A 9993-nucleotide genomic window follows, 5' to 3' on the forward strand; every position below is an offset into this window, starting at 1 on the left:
ATCGATAACAATATCGATTATTTTATCGATAGCAATATCGATTATTATATCGATAAAAATATCGAGTTTTATATCGATAACAATATCGATCTTCATCCTCATCCTTTTCTTCATATTTATCTTTATTTTTGCATATTCCTCTTCACCTTTACCTTAAAGTGTTTAAATTTACTTTGATCTTCGTTTTTGCCTGTACCTCTAGGCATATTTGTTTTTGTTTTTATTCTCAAACCGCTAAACCGCTGAGAACTGTTTCCATGTGCATTATTCCCCTTGAATTTGACAATTTACTCCCAACCAACCAACTGCCGCTAAAGAAGTTTCACTTCATAAATTCAAGAAATGTTCTTACCCTATTAGTTACCCTAATTCTTATGTATCTGTCATTGTCTTCATTTTCGTCTTTATCTTCACTTTTGCCTTCTTTTTTTTTACTTCATCGTTATCATTTATTTCTTCATCTTCATATTTATCTTTATTTCAAAGCTTAATTTCAAATGTGTAGTGAAACAACAGGAGAAACATGTCCAATTGAACATGTTGCAGCAACATGTATACACAATTCGAAAATGTTTAAACGACGGTTTTGGCCGTAATTTTCAACCTATTGTGAAACCATGAAAACTCTGCTCATCTACGGAAAAATGCCTTTCCAACGGTGTTCTTGGTTTTGAAATCGGTTTGGTAGAATCGCCAAACGAACGGAGACAAAATTTATGTTAGCGTATTAATATATAGATATATGTATATTTCTTTTGTTGGTTAAATTTTTATTATTTTTTTATAAAAAATATAGCTCATCTAACAAAAACCATATAAGTCCAAATTTCAAACTTTGCAGAAAAGCAGGAAAATGTTTACAACAGCAACAAAGTTAATTGGGAATTTCTAATTATGCAGATTTATAACCTATTAAATTCCAGATTAGGGAACTGCAAGCTTCAATTGGTTCAGAATTCGCGTTGATTTTTAACCGGCTTCCAAAAAAGGAGGAGGTTATCAGTTCGTCGGAATATTTTTTTATTTATGTTTTTTTTTGGAAGTTACCGCATAACTTTGGACCACGTCAACCGATTTCGATAATTTTTGCATCGGAAAGGTAGTGTCTCAGAGGTGGTCCCATACTAATCTGGTTAAGATCCGATCAATGGATCATGAGATATATATATATATATATTTTTTTTTTATATGAGAGTTGAAGTCGGTCTTTTTTTGCTAAAAATTACTTGTTCATATTTTTTTTTGCTGACGGTGTCACCCACAATAATTACACCATCCCCAAAAAAAAGTTATCAAAAATCAACGCGAATTCTTAGCCAAATTAGACTTTTTCTTTCTTAGCAAGAATTTAATTGGGTATAAAACTGCAAACTAGAATTATCTCAAAATTCTTAATAAAAGGTTTGTAGTAAAATTTTATTGAATTTTTCTACAAAGTTTGAAATTTCGACATAAATGGTTTATGTAAGATATTGAGCTATAATTTTTTAAAGATTAATAAACATTAAACAAACAAAAGAAAAATAGTCAAAGCTTGTCAAAATGTCATGCCCCTATTATTTTTAACATGCCTGCATGTATTTAACGTCGCAAACGGTCTTGGGGGCAAAGCAAAACTGCAGAGGCGCTGAATTTGTGTATGTGTTCATGAATAAACTATGAGTCACTTAACTCATCTAGCGGTATACAATGAATCTCTCAAACAATTGCATGAAGAGAAGCAACCCTGCAGAAAAATTTAGAGACAGTCCGGTAAAACTATGTCTGAACTAGTGCAAAACGGAAACAGGGCGGGACAGCTGAAACTTGTGGTGCATGTAAGTGTACAAATTTTCACTTCTCGTACAAAATGAAAGTAGCTAGGCGAGAAGATTTCCGACTTAAGCATCGTTGGTAATGAATTTAAATTTTTGCGTGCCGATTACAACATTTTTTATACCCGAGCGCACTTGTGCACAAGGGCATTATAACTTTGTTCACATAACGGTTGTTTGTAACAGGCAAAACGAGTCGAGATAGATATAGACAAATGTATACATAAATGATCAGAATGAAAAGAGGAATCGATTGAGCGGTGACTGTCTTTCCATCCACCCGTCCGTCTGTGCACACGATAACTCGAGTAAAAATTGAGATATCTTAACGAAACATTGTACGTGCCAGGGTTGCCAGTGACTGGATTAATAAAATCCCATCGAAATATAACCTAAGTCCCGTTTTATACTAAAGTTAAAACAGAAATCCCGCGCTGTTTATATCCATCTATATATATAAAAATGAATGTTTGTATGTATGTCCTTTATAGGCGTCAAAAGTACCCAACCGATTTTAATGAAATTTTTACGGTAGGTGCATATAATCACTGGGAGTATTATAGAACTAATGTCGATAGGTGGCGCTGCAGTCGATATATTTCTAAAATCCGTATTTACGGTCCGATTTGCTTAAAATTCGGTACGCAGGTAGCTTTTTAGCATATATGATCCATTTTTTCCGAGAAGTGGACCAGAGACCGATCTATTGGAAAAAATCGTATTTACGGTCCGATTTGCTTAAAATTCGGTACGTAGGTAGCTTTTTAGCACATATTAGCATACATGATTCATTTTTTCTGAGAAGTGGACCAGGGACCGATCTATTCGAAAAAATCGTATTTACGGTCCGGCTTGCTTAAAATTCGGTACGTAGGTAGTTGTTTAGCATATATTAGCATATATGATCCATGTTTTCCGAGAAGTGGACCAGGGACCGATCTATTCGAAGAAATCGAATTTATGGTCCGATTTGCTTAAAATTCGGTACTTAGGTAGCTTTTTGCCCGGATAAGCTTATAGATTCCTGTTTTCCAGTTTTCATGCAATTTCGAATATAAATAGCTTTGAGCAACCACCATATCAAGGGGCGAATTCGTCACTAAGCAAGATGCGCCAATCAGAAACAACGGATACTGTCAAAATATAATTATAATGTATAATATATCTCAACTAATATATATTTTGAAAGCCGTTTTTTAGTTTTCGCAAGGCTCTAGAGCGGCTGAACCGATTTTTTTGAAACTGCCACCTGCCGCACGTGTCCCAAGGATGGTTTTAGGCTAAAAAAAATCAATATGTAAAGGGGGCGTGGCACCTCCAATACCAACCGAATTTCTCATGCTACATATCTCTGAAAGAGTGCATGGTAGAGTTCTGGAACTTGGTATGGAGATATACGAAATCAATCGCATACCCTTGGAGAAAAATTTAAGCTATTGTAAAAAGGGGTGTGGCATCTCCCATACAAACCAAATTTTTCATACTGCTTATCTCTGGAAATGTTCATGGTAGAGTTCTGGAACTTGGTATGGAGATATACGAAATCAATCGCATACTCATGAAGAAAGCGGGGCGTGGCACCTCCCATATAAATCGAATTTTTATACTGCATAGCTCTGAAAGTATTCATGTTACAGTACTGGAACTTCGTTTGCAGATATGTATGTAAATGAAATCAAGCCCATATTCATGGAGAAAATTTGGGCTATTTGAAAAGGGGTGTGAGGCCTACAAACGTACCGACCTTTAGCTATCTTTGAATGTATTTATAATTCTTCTGTAGGTGTGTTTGTGAGTGAAATCCTCCTAAATGGTTGTACGGATTTTAACGAAACTTTTTGTGTGTGTTTGAGTGTGTCTCTGGATGGTTTAGTTTCACAATTTAATCCGACAGTTGGCGCTGTAGTTGAGTTATTACTAAAAATTTTATTTATGATCCGATTTGGCTAATGCTTTAAATATGTATGCAATACAATTGCAAAAACGTGCTGCCAAGTGGTGCTGAAGTCAAGTTATTTCTAAAAATAGCCAAGTGAGAAAGGGGCCGTGAAGGTCAGATTAAATCGAGCTGTTGCACCATTGAGTATATCGAACGCTCCTGCTTTGCAATTGGCCCAATGGATGTGATTTTCCAATATTATTATTCAAACTTTTAAGGTATTTCGTCTGAAATAAGTAGATGTATATTGCATTTTTGTAGAGCAATGATCCGCACCCATTTTGAAATTGCCACCAACTATACTGTAAAGCTTCTAGGACATTCACTATAGAACCGGGTCATTGTTGCCGCCAGGGAGTGAAGAGGAAAAAATTTATTTCGCTTTGCGAATAACCGTGCTATGAAATGCCGCACAACTGGAGAATTTCAAGAACTTCTTCACGGCCATAACGCTTTCGTTAGGTCATTTAAGTGGCAAACGACCACGAAACCATAATTTTAGCCTATGAGCGTGCCAATAGAAATCGTAAACGTGAATTGTTGGTGAAAATGTTGGACCAAAAAGTTTCAATAAAATATATAATAATTTTGGGCGGGACGAAGTTCGCCGGGTCTGCTAGTTATACATAAAATGCTTTCGGATGAAAAAATACAAGTATTTACATTAGGGTGGGCCAAAAATGCACGTGGGGAAAAGTATAGTCGGAATTTTAATGCTCTCATCCCCTAGGATTGTTCTATACCGAAAAAATATATTCCTATTTTTTATTTGATATTAAAAACTATTTAGTGGTCGCTCAATGCGCTTAAAGTTTTCTATGTACTTTATGTGGGAAAAATAACTTTTTGTAGAAAAAGTGTAGAATTCATGAAAATCAATATTTTTCAACCGGAATTTTTCTCTTCTGGAGACTCATAGTAATAATACCCAATTCTTTATTTAACCATTTTTTTCATAGTAACTCTATTGTATAGGTCCGCCAAAAACCCCTAAAAATGCAATAATTGTTTGCTTAGTAAATTAGATTTGAATGCTTATTAGAGATGTTTTTAAATCGATTAAGTCGAAGATCGTTTAACTGAGCCCTTCCTATTCGATTTTTGTTGATTTTTTAGCTCCGATTCGGTCCGTGAATCAATTCAAAAAATTCGAGAATCGACATTCGATTTTTGCTCAATTCATGCATATTGCACTACGGTTTGCCCCAGAAAATCTATACAAATTTAAAGAAATTTCAATTTTTGACTGATACAAAAAAATTACATGGGAAAGCAAAGACCAATGAATTCAATTACCTTTCCCTCTATACAAAATTATGGCTAATAATATAACAAAAACTCCGAAAATTTGTAGTTCCCAACTTTATGCAAATTTTCATAAAAAACTTTCACCCCTCAAGAACTCTTTTTACATATTTTTTAAAGGCTAATTAAGTGAAATATACAGGGTTCGGAAATTCTCACTCACATTCTCTCACGTTCGCGGTAGATAATATTCCAAATCAATTTTTGCATTCTTTTATCGCGAGTGAAAAATGCAAACAAATTTATCATCTCTCACATTCGGAATGCGATCGACAAAAAAATGTCCGCTGCTTTTCATTCGCGATCGAAAAAAGCAAAGAAATTTCCTCTCACTCGAATATGAGAAGTCCGAGCATTGCCGATGTCGGCCTCTCATAAATGAGAAAAACGATGCAAATAATCCATTCGCGATCACTCACAACAGCTTATCGCGATAAACTTATCGCGAAAAATTTCCAACGACGTTGTATGGGGGATATTTTTCGCGTTTGTTTTGGGTATGCATTTTGCTATGCATATAGCTACGGTGACCATACCTCCTTTATTTTAAAGGACAGTCCTTTATTTTAACCCCCTGTCCTTTATAATTTTTTTCAAAATAAAGGACACCTTTTGTCCTTTATTTCTTAATCTGTCCTTTAAATCGGCTCTGCATTTTTCAGAGGTAAATTTTTAAACGAAGAATATGAAAAATAAAAATCCCTTATAAAATATAATGAAAACCTTCGCCAGTTTGCTTCGCACCCGACTTAAGGGTTTCTATTTAATCGGTTATCTTTGTACAATCTACAAAGCACAGGGAAAGTTGTGCCCAGGATTGTCTTGTACGTTGAGTTTCCAGTTCCACTGAAAGAGAACAGTAAACCCCCTGCTACACAGTGGTTCAAAACCGGCATTTAGCGTTCGTAATTTACTGAAGCCTTAATTTTTTACTTCATTTGATTAATTATAATTTTTTTATGAAAGCTTACAATATTTGCAATGGACCAGTTGAGCTTGATTTCTGAATTTTTATTTGATTATATTAAATTTTTTTGTGCAAAATGCAGAAAAAGTAGCAGTTTTGAAAAAAATTTCTTCTCCTGTTACAGGTAATAAATTTTACATAACAGAAAGCTCAAAACAATTGTATGGTTCACCCAAAACAAAAAAAATACACAAACAAATTTTGAAATGTGCATTTGCTTGCATTACTTACATATCGTCGTTTAAAGTACAAAACCGCATATCGTCATTCTGCAAAACCGCGTAACTGGCATTGGCTGCCAAAACTTGGATTTGCTCACACAAGCTCTTGGCTCAATCCTTATCCGTTCATCCTGAAATATACTATCCTGTAATGCGATTGCTTTATAAAAGAGAGAACCAATTTGAAATATGAGTGTTTTTACGCTCTAGAAAATAATTTCTACAAGTTCACATACTCGGTTTTGCATTTTTCTGATACGCGGTTTTGCATTTTGTTGATACGCGGTTTTGCACTTTAAACGACGATACGTACATATGTATATTGTCGTTTAAAGTACAAAACCGCGTATCAACAAAATGCCAAATCGCGTATCAATATAATGCAAAACCGCGTATTTGAATTATGTAAATTATCTTCTAGAGAGTAAAAACACTCATATTCCAAAATGGTTATCTTTTTTATAAACCAATCGCATACTTGGCTAGTATATTTCAGGACGAACGGATAAGGATTGAGCCAAGAGCGTGTATGAGCAAATCCAATTTTTGGCAGCTAACACCAGTTACACGGTTTTGCAGAATGACGATACGCGGTTTTGTACTTTAAACGATGATATGTAAGTAATGCAAGCAAATGCATTTCGGTTGGAAGGAATGTAGGAATATGCACAAATATATGAATTGTGGTGTTAATATATATTTATGTACATACATATATGTAAATTACATACATGCATACGTGTAGGTAAAGTACATTCCAAGCGTACATTTTTCAGTATAATGGTGTATCTGCATGTTATTTTATTATAATGATTGCGTTTATTTATTATGGTGACAGGTAATAAGATCAACGGAAATAAGGTCAATTGACTTTATTTCCCACCCTGGTGCGAAATAAAGTCAATTGACATTATTACCTTTTTAAAAACGAAATAAAATCAATTGACATTATTTCTCTTTCAAACATTAAATTTGCTTAACTTCGCGGCGGCCCGCGTCAGCGCGCCACACCGCGCCCCGCGTACCCCGCGCGACCGGCGCGCACACCACGTCACGCTACGCCGCGGCCCCCCGGCCCCCCCTCCCCGTCTCCCGACGTGCTGTAGCGCAGGTAGATTTATTTTTTGTATACGTTGAAATACAATTTTTATATATTTTAAACATCGAGGGCTTATATTCAATAATAACCCCTATCTGCTCACTTTTCACAAAGATGAGATTCTGATATAAAAATCCACATAAGCTTTAACTGTCATCAGTGATATTAATGCTACCTTATATAACGACAGGTAATAAGTCCCAGATGGTTTCTAAAATCATAAATTAGTTTTTGTGCAAATTGCAGATAGAGGGTATTAATGAATTCAAGCCCTCGATATTTCAAATTTTTTATTTGTAAGTTATTGGAAGCAGGGATGCCAACTTGACTCAAACCGTGCCATTTGTTCCTATTTTACTTCAAATGGCACTTAATTTTTCAATTTGGCACAAAATGCCAAAATGGCACTTTTGTAAAAAAAATTACATTTCAATACATTTTTGTGAAATCCTTTGCGTGCACTTCTTTTTCTCAACTCATATTTTCTAATTTATAAACGCTAATCAACTGGTTTATCTTATTTTATCATTGCACTTTTGTTTTGAAAATGTGGCTTTATTTTATTGCTAAATGTAAATGATTAAAATGAATCACACTTTTTTGGCACTTTTATTTTTCTATTTGGCACATTTTGGCACTTTTTTTATCCTAAATATGGCACCTCATAACTAAGGAGAGTTGGCAGCCCTGATTGGAAGATTTCTGCTGTGTTTTGAGGCAACAACTTGTCTGCAGTAAAAAAGCATATAATTTGTGTTTCAAAAGTGTGTGAAAACCAATCAATGAACTTATATGATCTCGGTTGCGATATTAAATAATCAATAATTGTTTATACCCGCATTTTGGCACATTGGCTCGTTGAATGTGCCATCTAATAAATAGTGTCGTCGTTCTCCTTAGCTGCTTTTAAACGACTGCTGGCGGAGACATAACCACAGTGTAAGAAAATTCTTTTTCTATAATTGCTTCCTTATAGAAAGGTTGGGTTCTTTTCCACCTTAGACATTCCGAATTCGTTCAAAATATGCCAATTTAAAACACAGAATTCTTTCAGTGCTCCTCCGGGGTTTTTGAACATGCACTGTTTCTTCAATTTAATAGTGTTCGCTTTATTTTTGTAGAAACGAAAAATGTTTTGCAAGTTATGGATCATTTCTCCACTCTTTCTTCAAATATTTCTCGTATTCCAGCTGTGCGCAGGCGTTTAGTTTTTCGCATCGTGTTTTTACATATTCGTAATTAAAATTCTTTTTTTAATAGAATCTATTGGAGGTAGTTCATGATTGTGTGTGGATTAATATCACAACACTGAGGATTTGGCAAAAGCCTTTTTCATCTATTAAAAAACAACACTTACGGGGCAATGCTTATTGTAAGAACAACATTTTTTTCTATGAATCGACATACTTTAAGCATTGTTGACGCTATTTCCATTTGAATGGGGAAATAGCGTCAATGACTTTATTTCCAAATTTTTGTTGACTTTATTTCGCTTTTGAAAAGGTAATAATGTCAATTGACTTTATTTCGCACCAGGGTGGGAAATAAAGTCAATTGACCTTATTTCCGTTGACCTTATTACCTGTCACCTTTATTATATCTAATAAATGGAACTTAGTGGGGATAAGATTGACTAATGAGAAAAGTGGGCGTCTGGTGAAGACTGAGAGTAAAGAAAAGCAGAAAAAACAATACATATAAATTGTTTATTTCTTTTAAATGTTTCGATTCGCCATTATAAGGATATTAATAAGAAACCAAAAATATACACACGAAAATGGAATAAGAATATGTATGGATGTATGTATTACTTAGAAGAAAACTCAATAAAACGAAGGTCTGCATTTCATATCCATGCACACATATATATTAGCGTGGGGCGAAAATCAGCTTTTTTTAGAATTTTGTTTGGTAATAGCAAAAATATATTTCATTATGCTTTAAAAAAATCTGTGTGAAATTTGGAATTTTTTGGCCAATATCCTAGGCTCGCCCAAGTCCATCAAAGTGCAATATGTTAAAAAAATAAAAGTTAATAAATCAATTATTAATACAATTTTTTTACTAAAATTGCAATAATCTTCGAAAGTATTAGTCCCACATAATTTGGTATATGGACCTTTTTTGTAGAGAATCGAAGTTAGCTAAGAAACCAATTTTTTTAGTACTTGAACTTTGATGGACTTGGGCGAGCGTAGGATATTGACCAAAAATTTTCACAGTTTACACAGATTGTTTTTAGAGCATAATGAACCATATTTTTACTATTACCAATCAAAATTCTAAAAAAGAGGATTTTCGGCCCAAGCTAAGACATATAATGGGTTTTACTACGACCTTGGAAAGACGCCCCGCGCACACCACGTCACGCTACGCCGCGGCCCCCGGCCCCCCTTCCCCGTCTCCCGCCGTGCTGTAAAGTAGGTAGGTTTTTTTTTTTGTATACGTTGAAATAAAATTTTTATATATTTTAAACATAGAGGGCTTATATTCAATAAAATACCCTCTATCTGCAAACTTTTCACAAAGATGAGATTCCGATATAAAAGTCCACCTAAGCTTAAACTGTCCTCAGTGATATTAATGCTACCTTATATAACGACAGGCAATAAGTCCCAGATGGTTTCTAAAATCACAAATTAGTTTTT

This window comes from Rhagoletis pomonella, unplaced genomic scaffold (assembly GCF_013731165.1).
Source record: "Rhagoletis pomonella isolate Grant_MI unplaced genomic scaffold, Rhpom_1.0 Rhpom_scaffold_00003, whole genome shotgun sequence".
NCBI lineage: Eukaryota > Metazoa > Arthropoda > Insecta > Diptera > Tephritidae > Rhagoletis > Rhagoletis pomonella.